At 43.9% G+C, this 27,166-nt stretch overlaps 1 protein-coding gene across 1 annotated transcript in view; it reads left to right on the forward strand.

Moving 5' to 3' along the window:
• Positions 1–4,609: 4,609 nt before the first annotated feature.
• LOC127485255 (uncharacterized) overlaps positions 4,610–27,166 on the forward strand; it is a 147,285-nt gene continuing 124,728 nt past the window's right edge. The window contains exon 1 of the mRNA XM_070067766.2: positions 4,610–4,824. The gene's annotated coding sequence lies outside the window, so the exon portion shown is untranslated. The remainder of the gene's footprint in view (positions 4,825–27,166) is intronic.

Here is a 27,166-nt window from a genome sequence, read left to right on the forward strand (position 1 = left end):
ACCTTGCTATTTTACCTCCCACTACTCTGTCTCACGCCTGAATTCTTTTCTTGCGCAAAGACAAGAACCCTGGAATTTCTCTGGTAACATTTTTGGCAACCATGAAGGGATTTTGAGAAGACATCGGAGGTCAGTATTCCTTCCCTTAAGTGGTACCAGATCTGTGGAAGTGACCGTTGAGTGTCTGGCACCCCAAAGCTCTCTGAGAATGCGGAGTCCCCCCGGCCACGGCTTAGCTATGGCCAAAACTCCAGAGGGATTGTAAGGAATGGGAGGGAAATTAGGAAGGGCAGTTGGCTGAGAGCCTGGAGACCCCCTGAGCTCACTTTGGCTTCCCCGTGGCTGGACTGCGACCGGAGGATCAGGTCTATCTCTTGGAGGGACGCCTGGTCACACTGCCTACGTGAGCAGGGCTTAGCTTCGGTCGAGGCTAATATTGGCCCTCCAGGTAAACTCAGACAACTAGGTAGTGGGTAACCTTGAGCGATAGGAGATTTCGAACCCCACTCAGCCCCAGACATGAGGGCCTTTCCCTATGCTGTCCTCCAGCTGAGATTCATAGGGGAAGGTGAGGGCAGTCGCTCACATCTTGTCCTCTGTGGCTTTCAGCCTTCCTCCTCCTCCCGGGGGTCCCTCCCCGACTCTTTTGCTCTCCTCATCTCCATTCCTATACCACTGGCCAGGAGAAAGGAAGAGGGAAATTCCACAGGCCTCTCCACCTAGGGAAAAGCTGTTCCCTGTTACCTGTTAACCCTTTCCAACTTGGTAGAAAGTTTTCCGTCTTTGAGCTTATGGTAGCTCTGGTGCGTCTCTTAAAGTTTTTGTGAACTATTACTGTTGCTAAGCTTTAACTGCTTGAGGACTGAATCTGGAAAGTAGCTAAAGTTAACTATCTGTTGTAATTGACTGAGTGTTTGCATCTGGCTTTGGTTGAATTATAGGAGGTTCCCAGCACTCTTGGTGAAACGGCACACCTACCCAACCCCACAGCTAATCCTGCCAGGCCCCGGTGTGTGAGCAGTCTTCCCTGTAAATGGGGGACCACAGAGCCTTTCTCTGCACTCTATTCCAGTCTTGTGGCCTGCTGCACCCAGGCAGGCATAGCCAGATATCTCTAGGGAGAGCGCCCCCACCCCAGGGCTGCTTTTTTTTCCTCTGCAGGAGGAATCTCCAATTCAATACTACTGCTGGCTTTACCTAAGGGAGCCAGAACCTTAAGCCATTAACCCTTAACAACCTGATGGGTTTTTCTCTTTGCAGTTAATGGAAACCTAAGCAATGGGTTCATATGCTGATAATCAGCTCTTTTCTGTGCTGCTATTCCTGACTTATCTGAGAGCATTCACCTGTCTTGAAGGTTTCGCCTTTTTCTATTGCCATTAGAGTCTTGATTGGGAAAATTGCAATGTGAAGTTGTTTATGTTGTTTATCTGTTTTTAATGTTTGAGTGATTACCCAACTGATCAGAAATGTACTAATTTTGGGTAAATGGTTTGACTCTGACAGCTTAAATTCTAAACTGAGTCTTCCAACTTTGGGCTTCCAGTCAGATCCCTGGAACTCTCAAAGGATGGGACTCTAAAATTTGTTAAAGCAACAGCTGTTTGAGTCAATTCAGATTATGTGACCTATGCTGTATTCATGTTTTGCTTTCCAGCTAGAGCGGTCTTATGAAAATGAAAGTAAATTCTGTGCATACAAGCCTTTATGTTGTTAACTAAAGTAAGCCAATACAGATTGGTTCAGAGAATTGAGTTAATGCAAACGCCCTTAAGTTTGCTCAGTGGCTCACTTGCTCAGTTTTACATGTCTTTGATATGCTTTAAACTTGTTTCTCTTAACGATGAAGATCTTTTCAAAGTTGTAAACATGAACTAGTGTTTGCTGTCCAGGAGGTGCTATCCTTATGTTACTTAAAAGCATGGGGATGTAATTTTGACTTCTAATTCACATAATGGTGTGGTATTCATTAATAACTCAGTGTCTTAAGTCATCTAGGCATCAGTGCTAAGTAAAACTTGGGGAAAATGTATTATGTGTACTTTGCACATCTTTTTTTTTTTTAAACTTTTATTTAATGAATATAAATTTCCAAAGTACGACTTATGGATTACAATGGCTTCCCCCCCATACCGTCCCTCCCACCCACAACCCTCCCCTTTCCCACTCCCTCTCCCCTTCCATTCACATCAAGATTCATTTTCGATTATCTTAATATACAGATCAGCTTAGTATACATTGAGTATGGATTTCAACAGTTTGCTCCCACACAGAAACATAAAGTGAAAATTAATAGATGATTTTTTTTAAATGATGATGAAATCAGAGCAGACCTGTTGTCATGTTTAATCCCAGTGAGGGTCAAGTTGGGAATTGATAATTTCTTTTTTTTTTTTTATTTACAGAGGATCAGTTTAGTATGCATTAAGTAAGGATTTCAACAGTTTGCACCCCCATAGAAACACAAAGTGAAATATATTGTTTGAGTACTCGTTATAGCATTAAATCTCAATGTACAGCACATTAAGGACAGAGATCCTACATGAGGAGTAAGTGCACAGTGACTCCTGTTGTTGACTTTACCAATTGACACTCCTGTCTGTGGCATCAGTAATCTCCCTATGCTCCAGTCATGAGTTTCCAAGGCTATGGAAGCCCTCTGAGTTCTCCAACTCTTATCTTGTTTAGACAAGGTCATAGTAAAAGTGGAGGTTCTCTCCTCCCTTCAGAGAAAGGTACCTCCTTCTTTGATGACCTGTTCTTTCCACTGGGATCTCACTCACAGAGATCTTTTGCCAGTGTCTTGGCTTTCCATGCCTGAAATACTCTCATGGGCTTTTCAGCCAGATCCGAATGCCTTTAGGGCTGATTCTGAGGCCAGAGTACTTTGCACATCTTAAATTCAATAAGAGAGACTGAGTTCGTTAGCATGTATTTTCATAGGTTGTCCATACATGACAATTCAAGACTATGTAAAAGTAACAATGGGTGTAAAGTTTCAGAAGGTGTGAGCAAGTCATGAAAAGTTTTAAAAGGTTTACAATTTTAAAATTGTTTACAGAGTTTTAAGTTGAGTGCTAATGTCAAAATTACACTGACCTAAAGTTGAAGTACAACAATGGGGATCCGGGAGCAGGGTGTTTGAAATGCAGATACTGGGCTGCATCTGGGAGATTGTGGAAGATTTGTCAGGCAGGAGGGGCGGGGACCCCCACCTGGCAGGTTATCAGGTAGAAGGGGGCAGGGCAGGATGCAAAGGCCAGGCTGCCAGTGAAACATTGTCAGGATGACTTAGATGCAGATGCATATGCTGGACATAGATGTTTTCTCTTTAGGTCTTTATGTCACACACACATAAGCTCATAATTGACTTTCTACCCAACAAGACCAGGAGGAAGCATCTGGCTCCTGGCTTAGGAATGGCACAGCGCACTGGCCACAACATGCTAGCCGGAGCGGCCACTTGGAGGGTGAACCAACAGAAAAGGGAAGACTTTTCCCTCAGTCTCTCTCTCTCACTAACTCTGCCTGTCAAAAAAAAAAAAATCCTATTGTTAACTTTTGCTCCTCACAACCAACTTCATAGGTGCATCTGTGGAAATTTACAGTAGGTTTTTAAGAGAGCAGGGAAACCCCAGGTCTCTGTTCTACCATTAGGCTGAGGCAGAGCTGAAGGACTCAGGTGCTGACCACCAGGAGGAATCAGAGAACTTAAGCCTTGACCTCGACCTAGCGACAAGCCATGACATCTGAAACCAGAGACCATCAACTCTTTCATGACTTCACCACACCAAAGTAATGGGGGAAAGTGGTGATGAAGGAAGGTGCCTGGGGTGCATGTCTCACAAGGAATTTCCCTGTGGACACGCAGTGAGCAAAGCAAGATTTATTTACATGAGAAACCTCTTGCCACAGCAGCCATTAGGGGGTCTCCAAGAGAGGGAGACCTGAAAAATGGAGTGGAGTCTTTTAACTGCAATTTGAATGAGCAGAATAATCACAGCTAACAATTAGAGGCTGGGGACAAAACCCATCAATAATCCTGTCTAGCTTGTTCTTGATAAAACAAAAATCCAGCCGAATAGTAGGATAGGCAAATTCTTTCTATTCTCCTGATAAAACTAGAAGATCAGAAGGGTGGATCATTGCTTCCTTGCTATTCTCATGATAAAGCTAGAAACTGGGGGAGTGGGATCACCACTTCTGTCTTGCTAATAGACAGGTTCTGGGGAGAAGCAAGCATCTTGCGCACTCTTACAAGGACTCCCCATTAGGTCATCTAGTCCTCACACCAGCACCCCCTGCCTTAGAACCTCTTTATAAACCCTGATCACCCTCCTCCAACAGCATGGTAGTCCTAATGAAGGCATCCTACCTTCCCCTAATCTTGTGAGTAATATTTGCAGAAGAGTTTCAGAAGCCTACTGAAAAAAAGGAGATGATTTGGAAGGGCAGGCATAGCCCCTGCTGACAGAGAACCCTCCCCCAACTGAGGTAGAAAGCACCTCCCACCTGACACTCTGGACTCCCCTGACTGTCTGGTGGGACCTTCCTCAGAACAAAGCCTGAAAATCTGCATAATTATCAATTGAATAGACTCATTGTTTTATTTCAAGCCTGGTGCTCCAATTACCCCTGTCCCTTTAAACACACTCTGTGCTGCGCCGTTTCCTAGAAAAAGGCTTCTTTGGATTGGGAGGACTTTCTTTCCCAAGACTGCAGCTGCCTTCTGGAAATACACCCTTTCCTCTGGCCAGCACTCAGCTGTGGCGAATTGAAGCGGTGAGCATCCAGAGCCGGATTATGTGTCTGGAAACAACACTGGTGAGCTAGCCCAGAAGTCTGCGATGTATTTTTGTTGTTGTTTTTTAAAGATTTTATTTATTTATTGGAAAGTCAGAGTTACACAGAGAGGAGAGGCAGAGAGAGAGAGGGAGAGGCCTTCCATCCGATGATTCACTCCTCAATTGGCCATAATAGCTGGAGCTGCACCGATCTGAAGCCAGGAGCCAGGAGCTTCTTCCGGGTTCTCCCACACAGGTTAGGGGCCCAAGGACTTGGGCCATCTTCTACTGCTTTCCCAGGCCATTGCACCGAGCTGGATGGCAAACAGAGTTGCCAGGCCTAGAACCAGTCCCATATGGGATGCTGGCACTTCAGGCCAGGGTTTTAACCCACTGAGCCACAGCGCTGGCCCCTGTAATGTATTTTTCAAGTGGCTTAACCCTTTCACATTAGTAAGGATGGCAATGGTCACTTGTAACTCCACCCCAGAGCCACTTTTGAGCTAACATTTTGGCTGGGACTCTGGGGACATCCAGCAGCTTCTGAGAGCACTTTCTCTCCAGGACTTTCCTTTCTGTTCCCGCTGTGGCATTAGCTACCTTGCAGGGAGTCAATGGTTCCCCTTTGTGTCCCGAGTCAACAGCTCTGAGACTGGGTAAGTTGAACCAGGGGCATACCTGAAATTTCTATCTCTGTTCTTTGGGCTCATGTCATTTAGACCTGGTTTAGGTCATTTTTTTGTAGTACTGGTGTGTGGGAGACAGATTCTAAGATTTTTACTTCAGCCTCCCTGTGAGGAAATTTGGATATTTTTTTGAAGAGTACTCATTTGGTTGTTTGTATGAGGACTTCTTCCTCTTGGGTGAAATATGAGTGGTTCAATTTAATTTCCATCCAAAATCACCTTGAGTTGCATCGTGGCTGATTGGGCAGGATATAGTTAAGATCTTATGTCGAAGAAAAAAATGGTGTTCTATTGTAATATTGCATGGTCTGCATATGTGTTAAATTTAAGAGAAGGTGGTTGTTAAGTGGGATTTTTTAATGTTTATTTATTTGAAAAGCAGAGTTAGAGAGGCAGAGGTGGGGGGGGTCCTGTTAGGAAAAGAGGCACAGAATAGAGAGGAGGTAGTGCATGAATTTATAGCCAGACCAAATTTATTCAGGGAAAATAAGTCTGTAGAGATGGGTGACCAACAGCAATTGTCCACGTACCCATGATGGAACACCTGACAGAAGGCCCTGACCCCCAGGGAAGGCTGCGGATGGAGGTGAGGTAGGGGGCAGCAGGCAGAGGGGAGTTCCTGGAACTGGTCTTTCAGGTGGCTGTAAGGGGTGGAGTATGAAGACAACAGAGTGTGAGACCCAATTGAGGGTTTTTTTTTTTTTTTGAAGATTAATCAGAGAGAGAAGGAGAGGCAGAGAGGGAGAGAGAAGGCTTCTATCCTCTGGTTCACTCCCCAGATGGCCACAATGGCCAGAGAGAGGTACATCGATCTGAAGCCCGGAGCCAGGAGCTTCTTCTGGGTCTCTCCCATGGGTGCAGGGCCCCAAGGACTTGGGCTGTCTTCCACTGCTTTCCCAGGCATAGCAGAAAGCTGGATTAGAAATGGAGCAGCCAGGACTCAAACCAGCACCCATGAGAGATTCCTGCACTGCAGGCAGCAGCTTTACCTGCTATGCCACAGCACAGGCCCTCCAATTGTGTTTCTAGGGCAAAGAATACATTCCAATGTTTATCTCTTTTGTTCAATGCAGGAGAATGGCTGAGGCTTATGTCCTTGTTCCTTGTTCCATCAGGTCCTTCATCTGGTTTACTTCTCAGATGGCTGCAATGGCCAGAGCTGGGCTGATTCGAATCCAGGAGCCAGGAGCTTTCTCTGGGTTCCCCCCCAACACACACCCAATGCAAGGGCCCAAGGGCCTGAGCCATCCTCCACTGCTCCCCCAGGGCCACATCAGAGACCTGGATCACAATTGGAGCACCCAGGACCAGCCCCAATGGGCACCCACATGGGATGCTGGCACTCACTGCAGGTGGCTGCTTTACCCAATATGCCACAGCGTCAGTGGGTTTCTAACAGTAGAGGTTTTGTGAGAGTTCTGGTAAATGGGACGGAGTAAGCATTTAAATCCCTTAAACCTTCCAGCAACTGTGTCTGTGGCTGTTGATGCCCAAGGAGACAGGTTAGGAGTCCTTGTCAATTTAGAAAAAGCAGAAGCTTCAGCTCTGCCTCAGCCCAGTGGTAGAGCAGAGACCCTGGGGCTCCCTGGTCTCTTAAAAAATCTATCATAGGGGCCAGCACCGTGGCTCACTTGGTTAATCCTCCACCTGCAGCACTGGCATCCCATATGGGTGTGAGTTCTAGTCCCAGTTGCTCCTCTTCCAGTCCAACTCTGCTGTGGCCCAGGAAGGCAGTGGAGGATGGCCCAAGTGCGTGGGCCCTGCACCCACATGGGAGACAAGAAGCACCTGGTTCCTGGCTTCAGATTGGCACAGTGCCGTCTGTAGTGGCCATTTGCGGGGTGAACCAATGGAAGGAAGACCTTTCTCTCTCTCACCAACTAGCTGTCAAATAAACTAAAAAAATTTTTTTAAATCTATTGTAATTTTCCACAAATGCCTTTGATAAAATTGACTGAGGAACAAGAGTTAATAAAGCAATAAAACATGTTTTTCCAACAGAGTGCTTACTGAATCTGAAATGAGGATATAATTATCTTTATGTATGTTAGTGTCCAGTACCATCACTGGGACTGGAGTTGCTTTCCGAGTTAAATGCTCAAGTAAATTTTTCAGGTTTCCCCTGAGGAACAATAGGGTTAATTGAGGTTACTAACAGCAGGAAGCGATTATATTCAGTTGATTGGAGCTTTTAAAAAGGAGTTGTAACCATACTAAAGCCATCCTCCTTCCCTTTTCCTTTTCACATTTTATATAGCAAAAACCAATTACTGATATTGTATATTGCCTGAATTACTCTGGTGAGTAGTAGCATTTGTATAATGGTGGACTTTTGCCCCAGCTGACAAAGAAGCCTCCACCCAACTGATGCTGAGCCCCCTGGTTAAGAGGCCTCATCAGAAAAAAGCTTGGGCATTTACATATTGTCAATTAAGGTGACTCATTGTTTTATTTACCTCCCCCTGAAGCTACCCTTGTCCTTGTCCTTTTTTTTTTTAACAGGCAGAGTGGACAGTGACAGAGAGATAGAGAGAAAGGTCTTCCTTTTGCCATTGGTTCACCATCCAATGGCCGCCACAGCCAGCATACCGCGCTGATCTGATGGAAGGAGCCAAGTACTTATCCTGGTCTCCCATGGGGTGCAGGGCCCAAGCACTTGGGCCATCCTCCACTGCACTCCCGGGCCACAGCAGAGAGCTGGCCTGGAAGAGGGGCAACCGGGACAGAATCCAGCGCCCGGACCGGGACTAGAACCCAGTGTGCCGGTGCCGCAAGGCGGAGGATTAGCCTAGTGAGCCGCGGCTCTGGCCGCTACCCTTGTCCTTTAAGAAACCTTTTAGCAGTTATGGTCTGGGATAGCAGTAGAAGATGGCCCAAGTCCTTGGGCTCCTGCACACAAGTGGGAGACCCAGAATGATCTCAGACTCCTGGCCTCAGATTGACACAGCTCTGGCCATCACAGCCAATTGGGGAGTGAACCTTTGAATGAAATATCTCTCTCTCTCTCTACCTCTCTCTCTCTCTACCTCTCCTTCTCTCTCTGTGTAACTCTGACTTTCAAATAAATAAATAAATCTTTTAAATAATTAACCCTTTAACAGATATTACATTTTACATCAAGAGCTCTATTTTGGGGCTGTACTGTGGCATACAGAGCTGGACCTCCACCTGTAGTGCCGACATCCCATGTGGGCACTGTTTCATGTCCCTGTTGATCCTCTCCTGATCTGGCTCTCTGCTTTGTGGCCTGGGAATGCGCTGAGAGATGCCCGGGGGGTGTGGGACCCAGTACCCATGTGGGAGATACGGGGAAGGCCCTGGCTTTGGATCAGCCCAGCCTCAGCCATTGTGGCCATTTTGGGGGTGGTCCAGCTGGTGGAGGACCTTTCTCTCTGGCTCTCCCACTCTCTGTTGCTCTCTCAAATGAATAAATAAAATCTTAAAAAAAGAGAGAAATTTCTTTCCCTAAGATGCCAGCTTCTAGAAATAAGCTCTTTCTTCTTACCAACATTCATCCCTGTTCAATTGGCTACCCACATGGTGAGCCATAGGGCCTGATTAAAAGATTTAAAAAGAGTTGCAGAGATTTCTATATTTTTCTGTGTCATAATGTATGCTATACATTATGTGTGTTTACTGTTGTATGTGTAAAAGTTGGTTGTGCTTATTTGTGTTATTTAAAATCACAACATAATTTTCACCTAAGCACAAACAATAGATGAAAAGATGATGCAGTGTTCATTGCTTCCTATGAAGTCCAATTTAAAGTTGTTCTGTGGCAAGATCATGACTTAAGAGAATAACCATACTTATCTAATATGGTAGTTTCTCAGGCAATGTAAGTATAATTGCTAAAAAATGAATTGGTGGTCTTTGCTGTGGCACCTTGTGCATCCTCAGGTCCCTGCAACCTAAGGGGATGTCTCTCTCTCCTCATCTGCCTGAGAAATGGACTCAAGTGTACACTGACTGGAGAGGAGGTAGAGAAGATAATGTAGCAGTGCTGGGTCAGAATCCACAGCAAGGTTCAAGCTGATGCTGCAAGCCTTGCTGGATTCATGGATATGTGTGAGATGGAGCAAACATCAGCATCAAGCCGACAGGTGAGTATTTGTGCCTGATCTTTGACACCACAGGGCCATCTTGCTGTTCACTACATCACAGCAGAAGCCACGTGGTGGCAGACATGAGCAGGAGGTGGTATACAAACTGAACACACACTGAAGAGAATGCCCAGTACGAGCTGTGCAAGGTGAGGAGGATGACTGGGTACAAAGGGAATCCCACCCCGATGGCTCATGATGCTTGTGCCATGCGCAACCCAGATCCTCTCCTCAAGGTGATCACAGGATGGATTACTGATTTGGGGCTCCTATGCAATTTGACATGAGGTAATAGACCTCAGGTTTTCCTGCCCAGGGCTAAGAGCATCTCTGACTTACAGTGGCTGCAGAGAGATAAAACAGTGTAGCAGCTAGAGAGACCAAGGACTACTCTGCAGTAGGATGAATTTTTTTGAATTGCTAAATGTAAAAGATAGATTTTTCTAAATACATGTACTCTTGGCTTCTTAAAATATGTAGAAAGCATTGGGACTTTTGGTAAATGTTTTCATAACTTGTTAACATATAACCGTTCAAAATTACCTGCTAAGTTTTCACTAAACAGTAAGTTACCAAGGATAAGAAATAATTTTTTTAAGATTTATTTACTTAAATATTTGCAAAGCAGAATAACAGAGAGAGGGAGCGGGGGAAGGAGAGAGAGAGAGAGAGAGAGAGAGAGAGAGAGAAATTCCTCCATCCACTGGTTCACTCCCCAGAGGGCTGCAATGGCTGGATCTTGCAGATATCAAGCCAGAAGCCAAGAGCCTCCTCCCACTCTCCCACATGGGTGCAGGGGCTAAAGGACTTTGGGCCACCTTCCACTGCTTTCCTAGGTCATTAGCAGGGAGCTGGATTGTAGTGGAGCAACCAGGACTTGAACCAGTGTCCTTATGGGATGCCAGCACTCCAGCACTGTGGGTGGAGGCTTAACCTACTATGCCACAGCACCAGCCCCAATAAGAAATAATTCTAAGTCAATATCCCAAAGTCTAGAATTTTTGAAAGATTTATTTATGTATTTGAAAGGCTGAGTTAGAGAGACAGAGACAGACATCTTCCATCTACTGGTTCATCCCCAGATGTCTGTAATAATCAAGCACTGGGCCAGACTGAAGGCAGGAGCCTGGAGCTCCATTCAGGTCTCCTACATCAGTAGCAGGGGCCTAAACACTTGTGCCATTTTCCTCTGCTTTTCCAGGCCATTAGCAGGGAGCTTGATCTGAGGTGGAGCAGCTGCGATATGAACCAGTGCCCATATGGGATGCCAGCATCACAGGTGGTGGTCTTACCCATACATCACAACACTGGCCCTGACATTAAAAATTTTCAGAGTGGGGGCAGCATCATAGGTTAAGTGCAGTCTATCATACCTGCATCCCATAAGAGTGCTTCTTTGAGTCCAAGCTGCTCCACTTCTAATCCAGCACCCTGCGAATGTGCCTGGGATAGCAGAAGGTGGCCCAAATGCTGTGACCCCTGCCACACATGTGGGAGAACCACATGGATTTTCCTGGCTCCCGGCTTCAATCTGTCCCAGCTCTGGCTGTTGTAGATGATTGGGGAGTGAACCAGATAGACAATCTCTTTCTCATTGGCTTTATTTTTCTGTAACTCTGTCTTTCAAATAAATAAAACTAGGATTTAGTCCCCTATGTTAAATCAGTAAAGTTTTTTTTAGAAAATATCAATATTAATGATAAATATTTGCTAGAGGTTTTTAATATTTGATTTTAAAGTCTGCTAACTTTCTAAAAAAGATTTATTTATCTGAAAGGCAGAAATACAAAGTGAGAGGAAAAGAAAGAGATCTTCCATCCAATGACTCACTACCCAAATGGCCTCAATGGGTGGGGGTTGGGTCAGGCAGGAGCCAGTAAGCAGGAGCTAGGAGCGCCTGCTGAGTCTCCCACACAGGTGCAGGGACTCAAGTACTTAGCCCACCTTCCTCTGCTTTTCCCAGGTGCATTAGCAGAGCTGGATCAGAAGTAGAGCAGCTGGGACTCAACTGAGCCAGAGTCCACATGAGATGCTGGCACTGAGGAGGAGGCTTAACCTTCTATACCACAGTGCCTAAAATTTTGAGAGAGAGAGAGAGAGGGAGAGGCAGAGTGAAAGGTCTTCCATCCATAGGTTCACTCCCCAAATGGCTGCAATGGCTGGAGCTGAGCCAATCCAAGAGGAGCCAGGAGCTTCTTGTGGGTCCCCCATTCTCAAGCACATCTTGCTCTGCTTTCCTAGGATTAGCCTACTACGCTCCAGTGCCTGGCCCCTCTAATAACATTTTCAACCATCTTCTCAACTGCAGCTTCTTACAATTTCCATTTGATTGACTCCTTTCCAACAACTAGCCATCTCTTACAAGCTATTTTCTCCTCCTTTATTGTTTAGTTATGGCCTGTCATGAGAAATGCTTGTCTTTACAGCTGACATTGTGGCACAGCGGGTTAAGATGCTGCCTGTGATGGCAGCAACCCATATGGGCACTGGTTTGATTCCTCGTGGCCCACTTCTGATTCATCTCCTAGCTAATGCACCTGGGAAAGCAGGAGAGGATGGCCCAAGTCCTTGGGATCCTGCACCCATGTGGAGACCTGGATGAGTCTCCTGGCAGTGGCTTCTGCCTGGCACAGTTCTGGTTGTAGTGGCCATTTGGCTAATGAACTAGCCAATGGAAGATCTCTCTCCCTGTAACTCTACCTTGGAAATAAATTAATCTTGAAAGAAATATTTATCTTAGGAGACTAGGGATAATAAGAGTACTTGATCTTTACACCTGATTTTTTAAAAAGCTTTATTTATTTATTTGAAAGTCAGAATTACACAGAGAGAGAAGAGGAAGAGAGAGAGAGAGACAGGTCTTCCATCTGCTGGTTCACTCCCCAGATGGCCGCAACAGCCAGAGCTGTGCTGATGTGAAGCCAGGAGCCAGGAGCTTCTTCCAGGTCTCCCAAGTGAGTGCAGGAACCCAAGGACTTGGGCCATCTTCTGATGCTTTCCCAGGCCATAGCAGAGAGCTGGATAGGAAGTGGAGCAGCCGGGACTCAAACCAGTGCCCTTATGAGACGCTGGCACTGCAGGCAGTGGCTTGACCCGCTACGCCACAGCACCAACCCCTACACCTAATATTTTTTAAGCTTTCTTTTTATTTGAAAGGCAGAGTTTACAGAGAGAGGGAGAGACAGAGATCTTTGGTCTACTGCTTCACACCCCAAATGGTCACAATGGCTGAACTTGAGCCACAACGGCCAGGAATCAGGAGCTTCTTCTGGTTCTCCCACCTCGCTGTCAGGGGCCCAAGGACTTTTTCATTTTTCATTGGTTTTCTAGGCACATTAGCAGGGAACTGTATCAGAAATGGAATACTCAGGACTAGAATCAGTGTGCATGTGGAATGCCTGTGTCACAGGTGGTGGCTTTTACACTCCACGCCACAACACTGGCCCCTACACCTGACTTTTCTAGATGTATTTAAATTGTTCTATGGATTTTTTTTCTGCTTTTGTTTCTAAGGTGTATTATTTTCTTTAATTTTGATGTATTTATTTATTTGAAATGCAGAGTTACAGAGAGGCAGAGAGAGAGAGAGAGAGGTCTTCCATCTGATAGTTCACTCCCCAGATGACGACAATGACCAAAGCTGCACTGAGCTGCAGCCAGGAGCTTCTTTTGGGTCTCCCACAGGGATGCAGGGGCCTAAGGACTTGGGCCATCTTCTGCTGCTTTCCCAGGCCATAGCAGAGAGCTGGATCAGAAGTGGAGCAGCCAGGACGTGAACTGATACCCATATGGGATCACAGCATTGCAGGCGGTGGCTTTACTAGCTAAGCCACAGTACTGGCAACAGGTGTAATCTTTTCTAAGTTTTTTCATTCTTTTATAATGTTGAATGCTCACAGCCTCCAGTGTCTAAGGTCGGGTAACTTTCCATTGGGTTTAACTTCTAAGTAATCTGGAGGAGCTTCCTATTAGAAGAAACACAGCACAAAAGAATTTCCTTTACCTTTTGGTTATTACAGAAGGGAAAGAAATTTTGTGTTTTGTCAAGATTATCTCATGTATTCTCTGACTTTGGGTTTAGAAAACTGAGTTTTCAGAGTTGAGATTTTTAATATATTTTAAATGTCTATGTCTATTAATTAAATATTCAATATACTTAATATATTTATACATAATTTGACTTAATATTATGTAAGTGATTATTATAATGATCAGGGATCCTATGTGGTATCCCATCCACTGGTTCACTCCCCAAATGACCGCAATGGCCAGATCTGAGCTGATCAGGAGCCAGGGGCCTCTTCTGGGTCTCCCACATGGGTTCAGGGGCCCAAGGACTTGGGCCATCTTCTACTGTTTTCCCAGGCCACAGAAGAGAGCTGGGTCAGAAAAGGAGCATCTCATATGGGATGCTGGTGCCACAGGCCGTGTCTTACCCTGCTGTGCCACAGCACCAGCCCAGAATAGCAGACTTTGACCCAGCTAACAAAGGAGCTTCAGCCCCATCAAAACATCTTCACCTGGTTGATGCCTTGGATATCCCCAGATGAGCACTTATTAGTGCAAAGCCTGAACAGCTGCCAAATTGTCAACTAAATAGAATCCCTTTGATTTCTAACCTCCATCTGAAGCTACCCATTTTTTTAAAAAAGATTTATTTATTTTATTTGAAAGGAAGAGGTACAGAGAGAGAGAGGAAGAGAAGGAGAGAGATTTTCCATCAGCTAGTTCATTCCCCACATGGCTGCAATCACCTGAGCTGGGCCAGACCAAATCCAGGAGTCAGAAGCATCTCCCAGGTCTCCCAAGGGGGTGCCAGGGGCCCAAGCATGTGGGTGACCTTCCACTGATTTCCCAGCTGCATTCACAGTGAGTTGGATCAGAAGCAGAGCAGCTGGTGCCCATATGTGACAGTGGTACTGCTGCCTGTGCCTTTACCCCATATACCACAGTGTCTGCCCCTCGACCCATGTTCTTAGAAACAGCTCTTGCTGGCTTGTTGGGTGGAAAGAGCATGTTTTAGATGAAGAGATCTTTCTCCCCAAGATGCCGGCTTCTTGAAATAAATGCTTTCCTCTCTGGTGAATCCAGTTGTCGAGAAGCAAGGGCCTCATTATTGTTTGGTAGCACTTATTTTCTGCTGACTTTACATAAAAATATAAACACCCACAGAATGCTTACCCAAGTGAATGAATGGGCATTTGTCAGTTCAGGTGTCTTCCTGATTTCTTCCCCCGCTGTCCTCAGAAGTGACCAAGTCTAATTCTTTGTGGTTCTTTGTGTAGTTTATGATCTGCTTCTTCCAAAGAAGAATTTTGGTTGTGTTTGTCTCTTGGCTTTTCAACTTTTCAGAATGCTGATACTGACTATTGATATTTTACACTAAAAAGATGTTTTCCTTTTTTGCCTTGAGTGTTTTTTCCCCAGATTTTTCTTCTTTTTTTTTTTATTTTTGACAGGCACAGTGGATAGTGAGAGAGAGAGAGACAGAGAGAAAAGTCTTCTTTTGCCATTGGTTCACCCTCCAATGGCCGCCGCAGCTGGCACACTGCAGCCGGCGCACTGCAGCCGGTGCACTGCGCTGATCTGAAGGCAGGAGCAGGTGCTTCTCCTGGTCTCCCATGCAGGTGCAGGGCCGAAGGACTTGGGCTATCCTCCACTGCACTCCCGGGCCACAGCAGAGAGCTGGCCTGGAAGAGGGGCAACTGGAACAGAATCTGGTGCCCCGACTGGGACTAGAACCTGGTGTGCTGGCACCACAAGGTGGAGGATTAGCCTATTGAGCCACGGCACCAGCCTCCCCAGATGTTTCTATTCTAGGTTGTCAGTTCAGGCAGTTCATGTCAGTGATTCCAGGAGTTATGGAACGTTGCTTTCTTCTAGATTATTATTCGATGTCTGTGACTGTTACTTTTTTTAATTCCCCACCAGTGCTAATGCATGGCAAATATTTTAAATAACAGAAAAATATTGTTAGGCTGCAGGTTGTGGATAAATTCAAATTTAATATGAAGTATTCATAGAGTGGAGGGATTAACTAAATTTTCATTGATGTGTATTTTGTGATTTGTCAACACTGGGATGACCTTATTTCCTTATTCCATCTAGTAGTAACTGGCATCTCTGATTATTCATTACTAAATACCAGTTTCCAGTGACTTGGTATTTCCACTTATATTTATTTGTACTGATTACCACTGATGTATCTCTAATGCCCGTTCAGTTGTATGGATTTTACTTTGCACAGATTGATGCTAAGGAAACAGTGTACTATCCTTTTGGAAAACTGCCTTCAGTTTCATTGTGTAACACTTAAAATTTTTCTGACCTAAATCCTAATCAGAACTGAAGCTATTTTTGTGTTTATCTTACTCTTAATGTACTTATATATTTTCACTTGAAAAAAAATGGAATAATTTAACACATTAGTGGTGATAAATATGTGTGTAGAAGTGAAATAAATCTCACCACCATACACATTCTATCATGTAGTTGTTTTTGATGATGGTGGAGTCACCATGTTGTAATGCAGATCTTTCACATTTCATATGCAAGTGAAATTTATTCTTTCTTAAATATTTATTTATTTGAATGGGAGAGTGACAGAGAAAGAGATCTTCCATCCTCTGGTTCACTCTGCAAATGGCTGCAATGGGCTGGATTGGGCTGGGCTGGGCCTAAGCCAGGACCCTAACTCTTCATCTGGAGGATACCTGAGCTCCATTTGGGTTTCCCACATGGGTGGCAGGAGCCAGGTACTAGGACAATCATCACTGCTTTCCTAGACATTAGAAGGGAGCTCAATTGAAAACAGAGCAGCTGATATTTGATACTCTGCTGGATGCCAGCATCATAAGTAGGAAGTTAATCTTGATACAGTGCTATAATGCTGGCATCCAATTTTTTCTTTAATTAACCCAGAATCAGATCATCTTTTTATGTCTTTATATATATAAACATATATATATATGTTTTCTTACAGATCACACATAGGTTGGTCTTGGTTTTATTTTGGCTGTTTCAATCTCTTTTAATTGGTATATTTAGATAATCCACATTGAACATGATAATGTATATAGTAGAATTCATTAAAATAGGATATTTTAAGCCGGTGCTGTGGCTCACTAGGCTAATCCTCCACCTTGTGGCACCAGCATACCGGGTTCTAGTCCTGGTCGGGGTGCCGGATTCTGTCCCGGTCATCCCTCTTCCAGGCCAGCTCTCTGCTGTGGCCAGGGAGTGCAGTGGAGGATAGATGGCCCAAGTGCTTGGTCCCTGCATCCCATGGGAGACCAGGATAAATACATGGCTCCTGCCATCAGATCAGCACAGTGCGCTGGCCAAAGCAGCCATTGGAGGGTGAACCAACGGCAAAAAGGAAGACCTTTCTCTCTGTCTCTCTCTCACTGTCCACTCTGCCTGTCAAAAAAAAAAAAAAAAGAATATTTTAATTGTTCTCTTTTGCTGTCATTTTTCTTAAATGTCTTATTTATTTTCATTTAATTGAAAGGCAGAGACAGAAAGACCTTCTCATCTGCTGGCTCACTGCCCAGGGGCCTGCAACAGCTGTGTCTAGGACAGGCTAAATCCAGCATCCAAAAACTGCATTTGCAGCTACCATGTTTATGGGGGGGGGGACTCAAGTACTTGAATCATCATCTCAGGATGAACATTAGCAGGAAGATGGATCAGGTAGGATAAGCAGGCTCCAGCAAGGCACTCCAGTATGCAATGATGTTATCACAAGTGGCATTTCTTACCCTCAAACCTCCCTGCAATGTCCACAGTAAGCAAATTTATTTTAATGGAGCACATTTGCAGTTGCTTGTGTTGTAAAGTTTAGAAATAGGGAAAAGAGCAGAAGGCAGCCAATTTCTTTTTTTACATTTTTAAGCTTTTATTTAGTGAAAGAAATGCATAGGAGAGTGAGAACCCTATCTACAGGAGAGAAGCAAATCTGAATTCATGCTGAGTACTAGGAACCAGCCACATGGAGGAACATCTAGGCCAGGAAGCATGGGGTGGGTGGCCCAAAGGCCACGAGCCCTGGAGGTGCAGGGCCACAGCAAGCCCCATACTGGCAAAAGGCCAAGCAAAGGGGAGAGAAGGACACCATGTCCCAGACTTTTAATCCATTTCCAAAGGGGAGAGGTTAATTAACCTGATTGGCCGGTGGGTACACAGGTGTGGCCAGGTAGGGGTATGAGGTCACACAAGGGCATGGTGAAAGTGTGGTCCTTTAGCTCACACACCTAATCAATTTTATTCTATATGCCTGCCTACAACATTCTCCCCTCAGAGACCCCATTCTCTTAATCCTAAGGGACGTTGAGGGGCGTAGAGTCAACATCTCTTCTGTAGCTGCATCCTGCTTATAAGGGGCATAGTATATTTCTTTAATTTATCCTTTTATTTCTTTTAGGCAGAGACACAGATACAGTGCTTTCATGTGCTGATTCCTCCAAGGCTCACAACTGAGTCTGGGCTAAATCAAAACCAGGAGCTGTGGGGCAGGGATTGTGCTGCATCAGTTTAAGCTGCTGATTGGGAGGCTCACATCAAATACCAGGGTGTGTGTCTTGTCTACTATGATTTCTTTAAAAAAATTTATTGTTTTCCAATTAATGTGAAATGTAGTTTGTCATATTTGATATCTACAGCTATGGTTAAGTGCATTGACAAATATCAAATGATTTGTAGATGTCACAAACTCTGGTTTATTTATTTATGTTTGAGTAGGGTTATTTAATTTACCACATTTATTTTAAAAGTTGTATTTTGAGACCCATTTCAGAAACCACAGTTGATTTGGAACAAACACTGTTTTGGAAGACTTTTCCTTGTCCATGGTTAGACTTTTTCCCTAATAATCTCTATGGATTGTGTATCCAAATGTGGGCATTATACAAGTTTTTCACACTTAGTATCAGCTACTTATATGCTACAAAATTTAGTGTGAATCTATTTTCCATTACTTAACATGTGAACAATTCATGCTTTTACTGCTTGCTGGTTTGTAAAATACAAATAAATCACAGTACAGTGCTCAAATAGATGTATAAGATTAAAACAGTTTTGCAGCCTGTGTTGAGGCATAACAGGTGAAGCCACTGCCTGTGACCCTGGCATCCTATATGGCACCAGTTAATGTCCTGGCTGCCCAAAGTTTGATCCAGCCCCCTGCTAATATTCTGAGAAAAAACAGGAAGATGGTCCAAGATTCTGGGCTCTTGCACTCAAAATGGAGAAGAATTGTGCAGGTATAAAATTCAACTATTTCATTTGTAATTGTCAGTAAGCATTTTGGGGTGGCCTCTGCTAGGCCATCCATATGCTGCTGGCATCTGGAATCACAAATCACCTGTTTTAGTTGTCTACTGCTTTAATTGAGGCTGCTGCCTTCAGGATTGCTTAACTCACACCAATATAATTTTTTAAAATTTATTTATTTATTTGTTCATTTGAAAGGCAGATTCATGGAGAGACAGATCTTTCTATCTAATACCTTCTGCTGGTTCACTCTTCAAATGGCTTCAGTGGCTAGGACTGGACCAGGCCAAAGCCAGAAAACAGGAACTCGATCCAGGTTTCCCAGGTGGATAGAGATGGTCCAAGTAGTTGGACTGTCTTCAGGTATTTTCCCAGGTGCATTAGTAGGGAACTGAATTGGAAGTGGAGCAACTCTGGCTTTAACCAGTGGTGGTAGAGACCCATTGTTCCATATCACATACCGATAATTTTTTACTGATTTGTTTATTTGAAAGGCAGAGAAAAAGGTCCTCCATCCGCTGGATCACTCTGCAAAAGCCCACAATAGCGAGTGTTATATCTATGAAAGCCAGGAGGTAGGAACTCTATGTGGGTTTCCCATTCAGATGGCAGGAAACCAAGTTTTTGAGCCATGATCTGTTGCCTCAAGAGAACACTTTTGAGCTGGTGCTGTGCTGTAATAGGAAAGTCATGACCTGCAGTGCCAGCATCCCATGGGCACTGGTTGCAGTCCTGGCTGCCCACTTCCAATCCAGCTCTCTGCTATGGCCTGAGAAAGCAGTAGAAGAGAGCTCAAGTCCTTGGGCCCCTGCACCTTCATGGGAGACCTGGAAGAAGCTCCTGGCTCCTGATTTTGGATCTGTTTAGCTCTGGCCATTATGGCCATTTGGGGAGTGAACCAGCAGGTGGAAGGCCTCTTGCTCTCTGCCTCTGCCTCTCTGTAGCTCTGCCTTTCAAACAAATAAATAAGCATTTTTTAAAACAAACAAACAAAAAAACCACTTGCAGGAGGTGTGGAATAATGAGGACACAAACCAGGCACTCTGTGATGTGGTATGTCCAGAGAAGTAGGTAAGCCTACTGCATCATAATGCCTACCCTTCCAATGTCTGACTTGCACAGCCTTGACCTAGGCCCCAGGTGTCCTTCAGGTAAGTCTCAGGATTCTCCACATGAATACTGTACAAGAAGGCACACTCCCAACTGTAAAATACTTTACAAACTATGTTGTTATCATATTTATGGTCATCTCATGGGCTAGAACAAGTGAACAGGAAAATGTCAGGGGTCTGTGTGGTGGAGAATTATGTTAAGATTTGGGTACAGGGAGGAGTGTCACATGGAAGTTACAGGAAGCTGTGCTAGCAGATTCTGTCAATTTTTTCTATACATATAGTTGTGGCCAAAAACTAATTTTCAAGCTGGATACTTTTAAGGAATTTGAGATACATAAAAGCAAGAGATGTTTTAAGTACTGCCTGAGTAATTTTCTGTGTATATAGATTCTAGTGAAATCATCATTTTTCTGGTGTACTGCTACTTATTTGAACAATTGTGATGAACATTATAAATTATTTCTATACGATTTATTTATTTGAAAGGCTGAGTTACAGAGACAGAGGAAGAGAGAGAGAGGCCTTCCAGCTGCTGGTTCACTCCCACATGTCCTCAATGGCTGGGGCTGGGCTGATCTGAAGCCAGTAGCCTGGAGCTTCTTACAGGTCTGCCATGTGAGTGCACGGGGCCCAAGGACTTAGGTGTTCATCCACTGCTTTCCCAGTCCATAGCAGAGAGCTAGACCAGAAGTAGAGTAGCTGGGACTCAAATTGGTGCCCACATGGATGCCCACACTGTAGGAGATGGCTTTACCCACCACTCCATAGTGACAGGCCTGACAAGGATTTTTTTTTACAGAATTGGTAATAAATTAATATTTTGGTTATCTAACAATAGTTTATGTTTAATCAAAGTATTTGGTAGTCTTGTGTGTGCTCTTTTGGCATCTTTTCTGTTTTTCCCATGTGTAAAGATTATATTCCCCCACAGGGAGGCCACTTCATTTTTGTCACTGAGCCAATATTTCTCTTGCAGATAGATTCTAGAGACATCTACATGTGGCCAAGACCAACAAAAATAAATATATTGCTGGTAGGTTATTTATTCCTCAGCTTCTTTCACATTGTATGTTAAGAGTTTTATGAGATTTTTTATGAGATTTTTTAAATAAATTGGAAAAGCATAAAGAAATATAATTCAGAATCAGGATTCATATAAGATAAAGTAAGAATGGTTTGAAGATTTAAAGCCATCTGAGCTGAATTCCCATTGGTCTCAATTTTTTTTTATTGCCATAGCCACAAGACTTTTTACATGGTTTGAATTCAAACTTTGGCAAGAATTTGCTACATCAGAAAAAATTAAAAAGCTAATATTTTGAATTGTTAAAGTAGAGTGTCTAAAAGCTTTTGGAGGCTGAACTTGCTTCATGGATTAGATCAGAAAATGTGTAGAGGATAGAACCTATTGCAGGTCCTTAAATAACTCTCCATAGTTTTATCACAGTGAGTGTACAAATGCAGGATTACTTCAGACTCCACAAAGGTATGTTTCAGGCAAATTATTCCATTTATCAATGGCATAAACTATAGTCAGAGCCCAAGACAATTCTCTAGTCTTTGACTTGAATCTTTTGCCATCTTTTTTTTCTTCTTTGACAGGCAGAGTGGGCAGTGAGAGAGAGACAGAAAGAAAGGTCTTCCTTTACCATTGGTTCACCCTCCAATGGCCGCTGCGGCTGGTGTGCTACAGCCGGCGCACTGCGCTGATCTGAAGGCAGGAGCAGGTGCTTCTCCTGGTCTCCCATGCAGGTGCAGGGCCGAAGGACTTGGGCCATCCTCCACTGCACTCCTGGGCCACAGCAGAGAGCTGGACTGGAAGAGGAGCAACCATGACAGAATCTGGTGCTCTGACCAGGACTAGAACCCGGTGTGCCAGTGCCACAGGCAGAGGATTAGCCTAGTGAGCCATGGTGCTGGCCAATCTTTTGCCATCTTAAAGTATTTATATACTTGAGAGAGAATGAGAAGTAGATGGAAATATATAGAGACTTTTTTTTAAAAAAGATTTTATTTATTTATTTGGTGGGCATAGTTACAAGGAGAGGAGAGACATACAAATTTTTTATCCACTGGTTCAGTCTCCAAATGGTGAAAATAGTTGGAGATGGGCTGATCCAAAGCTAAGAGCCAGGAGCTTCCTCTGGGTCTCCCAGGTGGGTTTAGGGGCCCAAGGACTTGGGCTATCTTCCACTGCTTTCCCAGGACAAAACCGGGGAGCTGGATCCAAAGAAGAGGATCTGGGGCCCTTGCTGTGGCATGGTAGGTTAAGCCTCTGCCTGTGGTGTCGGCATCCCATATAGGCACTGATTTGAGTCCCAGTTGGTCCACTTCCAATCCAGCCCTTTGCTATGGCTTGGGAAAGTAGTTGAGGATGGCCCAACTCCTTGGGCCCCTGCACCCAAGTGGGAGACCTGGAGGATGCTCCTGACTTCTGGCTTTGTATCAGCCCAGCTCCAGCTATTGCAGCCATTTTGGGAGTGAACCAGCAGATGGAAGACCTTTCTCTCTGTCTCTGGCTCTCTCTCTGCAACTCTACTTTCAAATAAATATTTAAAAAAGAAGAGCATCTGGAACACAAATTGGTGCCCATATGGGATGCTGGCACTATGGGTGGAGGCTTAACCTACTCTGTGTTATGGAATGAGAGAGAAAGGGAGAGAGAGAGACAGACACCAACACCTTCAATCCATTAATTCACACCCACAACAACCAGGACTGAGACAGGGTCATAACAGAGAGCCAGGAATATAGTCCTAGCCTCTCACTTAAGTTGCAGAAGCTTAATTTCTTCAGTTGTCCACACTCACTTCTAGTGTCTAAATTGACAAAAATTGTGACATTGCAGTATATTGGGTTAAACAGCTGCCTGGGATTCGAGTAACCCTATGGGTTCTGGTTTGTTTCTTGGTTGCACCACTTCCAATCCAGCTCCCTGCTTAAGGCACCTGTGAAAGCAGCAGAAGATGGTCCAAGTGCTTGGGCACCTGCCACCCATGTGTGAGACCCCCATGAAGCTTCTGGCTCCTGGTTTCAGTCTGGCCCAGCTCTGGCTGTTACAGCCACTTGGGGAGTAGAGCAACAGATGGAAGATCTTCCACTGCCTTCTGCTCTCTCTCCAAAACTGTCTTTTAAAACAAAAAAGTAAACAATTAAAAATAAATAGGATGAAAAATGCATCATTCATTCTTTGCTTTTAAATATTGCTACCAAGTAGCCTTGACGCAAATCATCAAAATGAAAATTTTTCTGGAATGTTCCTTTCATATCTTTTTTCCTTAGAAACCTTTTACTTAAGGAAGACAAACTTCATGCATTTCATAATTACAACTTTAAGAACATAGTGACTCTTCCCACCATAGCCACCCTCCCACCTACACTCTTCTTCCTCTCCTATTCTCATTCCTATTTTTTACTAAGATCTATTTTCAATTAACTTTATACACATATGAGTAACTCTATACTAAGTAAAGAGTTCAACAGATAATGTGAAAAAATTGTTCCTCAATAGTCAAGACAAGGGCTGTTCAAAGTCATTGCTTCTCAAAGTGTCAATTTCATTTCTATAGGTTACCTTTAGGTGTGCTATTAGTTGTCACAGATCAGGGAGAATATATGGTTTTTGTCCTGTTTAGACTGGCTTATTCACTAAGTACGATGTTTTGAGGTATCTCCATACTGTCTTCCATGGTGTCTTTATCAGTTTACATTCCCACAAACTGTGGATCAGGGTTAAGTTTTCCACACATCTTTGCCAGCATTTGTTTGATTTCTATGTGAATGCCATTCTAACGGGGGTGAGGTAAAACTTCCTTGTGGTTTTGATTTACATTTCTCTGTTGAATGGTGATCTGAGCATTTTCTCATGTATCTGATGGCTATTTGGACTTCTTTTTAAAAATATCTATTTAAGTCCTTTGCCCATTTCTGCACTGGGCTTTTCGTTTTGCTGTTGTGGAATTTCTTGAGCCTTTATGTATTCTGGTTATTAATTTTTTATCAGTTGCATAGTTTGCAAATCATTTCTCCCAGTTTGTCAGTTGGCCCTTCACTTCTTCACTTTGATAATTTTTTTTTTTTTTTTTTTTTGCAGTACAGAAGCTTCTCAATTTGATGTGATCCCATTTGTCAATTTTGGCTTCGATTGCTTGTGCCTCTGCGGTCTTTTCCAAGTAGTCTTTTTCTATGCCAATGTCTTGCAGGGTTACCCCAACTTTCTCTAATAATTTGGTATCAGGTTGTTATTTAAATCTTTTATCCATTTTAATCCATTTTGAGTGTATTTTTGTAAGGTGTAAAGTAGGAGTATTGCTTCATACTTCTGCATGAGGAGATCCAGTTTTCCCGGCACTATGTGTTTAACAGATTATCCTTCTCCAGGATTGATTTCTGCATTTATATTCTGTTCCATTGGTGTATCCATCTGTTTTTGTACAAGTACTAGGCTATTTTGATTACTGCACTATAGTATATCTTGAAACCTGGGGGCAGTGCTGTGATACAGTGGGTGATTCTCCACCTGCAGTGCTGGAATCCCATGTGGGCACCAGTTGAAGTACTGGCTGCTCCTCTTCCAATGCAGCTCTCTGCTATAGCCTGGGAGTGCAACAGAGGATGGCCCAAGTGCTTGAGCTCCTTCCTGTGTTTGCATAGGAGACTTAGAAGAACCTCCAGGTTCCTGACTTCGGATTGGCCCAGCTCAGGCCATTGTGAACAATTGGGTAGTAAAGCTGTGGATGGAAGACTTCTCTCCCTCCCTCTCACTGTCTGCAACTCTACCTCTCAAATAAGCCTCCAGCTTTGTTTTTGTTGTATAAGATTGCTTTAGCTATTCAGGGACTCTTGTGTTTCCATATGAATTTCAGCATCCTTTTCTATATCTGAGAAGAATGTCCTTGGTATATTGAATCAGTACATTGAATCTTGGTGTATTCAATCTTTAAATTGTTTTCAGTAGTTTGGAGTTTGATATTGATTCTAACTCCATGAACATGAACAATTTTTCATTTTTTGTCTCATTTCTTTCTTTAATATTTTGTATTTCTCATCACAGAGATCTTTGACATTGCTTAAATTTACTCCAAGGTAGTTGTTCTTGTATCTATTGTGAATGGGATTGATGTTAGAAGTTCTATGTCAGCTGTGGTATTGTCTGTGTATACAGAGGCTATTGATGTCTGAGTGTTATCTTATATCCTGACCTAATCCAATCTGATATATAAAAGATTATTTATTTATTTATTTGAGAGGTAGAGTTATAGACAGTGAGAGGGAGAGACAGAGAAAGGTCTTCCTTCCATTGGTTCACTTCCCAAATGGCCACAATGGCTGAAGCTGTGCTGATCTGAAGCCAGGAACCAGGAGCTTTTTCCCAGCCTCCCATGTGGGTGCAGGAGCCCAAGCATTTTGGCCATCTTCTACTGCTTTTCCAGGCCATAGCAGAAAACTGGATTGGAAGAGGAGCACCTGGAACTGGAACCGGCATCCATATGGGATGCCAGCACCGCAGGCATGGAGGATTAACCTACTGTGCCACGGTGCTGGCCCTCCAATCTGATTTTGAAAGAGAGTCCCTAGAGATGGGAGGAGAAACAGACTAGATCCCAAAGGTTATGTTGGAAATTTGATGATCTTGAAACAAGAGAATGTCCTCAGAAGAAATCAAAACTTCAGGCAGCATAGTGTCAAACTATGAGAAACTAAATTTCTGTTATTTTTTTCATCTAGTGTTTAGTACAATATTATGGAATTTTTCTCACTCAAAATTATAAATCATATACCTTATGTACTTGTCAAGTTTTTGTACATTTGATGTGATCTTTGGATTCCATTTTAGCTTTTCTCTGTATTTTTTAAGATTTATTTATTTCTGTGTCTTGATCCAAAGCTTTATTTTTTTAAAGATTTATTTTACTTATTTGAAAGACAGAGTTACAGAGAGAAGAGAGGCAGAGAGAGAGGTCTTCCATCCGATGGTTCACTCCCCAGATGGCTGCAATGGCCAGAGCTGTACCATTCCGAAACTGGGAGCCAGGAGCTTCTTCTGGGTATCCCACGTGGCTGCAGGGGCCCAAGGACTTGGGCCATCCTCTACTGCTTTCCCAGGCCATAATGGAGATCTGGATCAGAAGAGGTCAAGTCAGGACTAGAAACTGCACCCATATGGGATGCTGGCACTTCAGGCCAAGGCATTAACCTGCTGCGCCACACGCCGGTCCCTTTTCTCTGTATTTGTGTTAAGCACTATTTATTAAAAATTCCAGAGATATAACCCATGGACTTGCAGTGCCATCTATTTATGAGTGCCATCTACTACAGCTAATGGTCTTTTAATGGCTTTCTCAGGTAACCAATGACTCAGTTTCTTCAAGTCTTCCACATTTAAGCTGTGCATCAGCTGTCATTTTGACCTCAGGCTGATAGAATGGTGTCTACTGATGGTCATTGTGGCTGGATGATAAAGAACAGTGATTTTCTGTGATTTTCTCAAATGTGACAAAATTTTCTTCCACTGTATCTGGAAAGAGTCATGTGGCCTTGTCTGCATTTTTAAGTATGGGAATGGGGGTGTAAAATCCTCTCACAGGAAACAACACTGAAGATGAGTGGTCCCTGGTCATCACATGCTGGAATGTCTCTTCTCCCACAGGTATCTTTTTTTATAAAATTTATTTGACAGAGTTACATACAGTGAGAGGGAGAGTCACAGAGAAAGGTCTTCCTTCTGTTGGTTCACCTCCCAAAATGCTGGCATGGCTGCACTACACTGATCTGAAGCCAGGGGCCAGGTGCTTCCTCCTGGTCTCCCATGCAGGTGCAGGTGCCCAAGCACTTGCGCCATCCTCCACTGCCTTCCCAGGCCACAGCAGAGAGCTGGACTGGAAGAGGAGTAACCAGGAGTAGAACCCGGTGCCCATATGGGATGCCAGCACTGCAGGCAGAGGATTAATCAAGTGAGCCGCAGCGCAGGCCATCCCACAGGTATCAACTTTTTCTCAACCAGAGACCGCAATATCCCATGTTTCCATCATTTTACCTAAAATCCAGAATCTAGAATAATGCCAGGCACCCGTGTTATCTCCAGATGTAGCCTCCCTTGATACATAGACCTGTTAACAGAGGAAACAAGTTATGTGCCTTCTGTGTACCCCATGTAGAGGGTGAAAGCATGAGTAAGATAAACCAGAGTAACTCTTCAGGTTTACAGA

Source organism: Oryctolagus cuniculus, chromosome 20, assembly GCF_051225735.1.
Source record: "Oryctolagus cuniculus isolate XC-2025 breed Fujian yellow rabbit chromosome 20, ASM5122573v1, whole genome shotgun sequence".
NCBI classification, from domain to species: Eukaryota; Metazoa; Chordata; class Mammalia; order Lagomorpha; family Leporidae; genus Oryctolagus; species Oryctolagus cuniculus.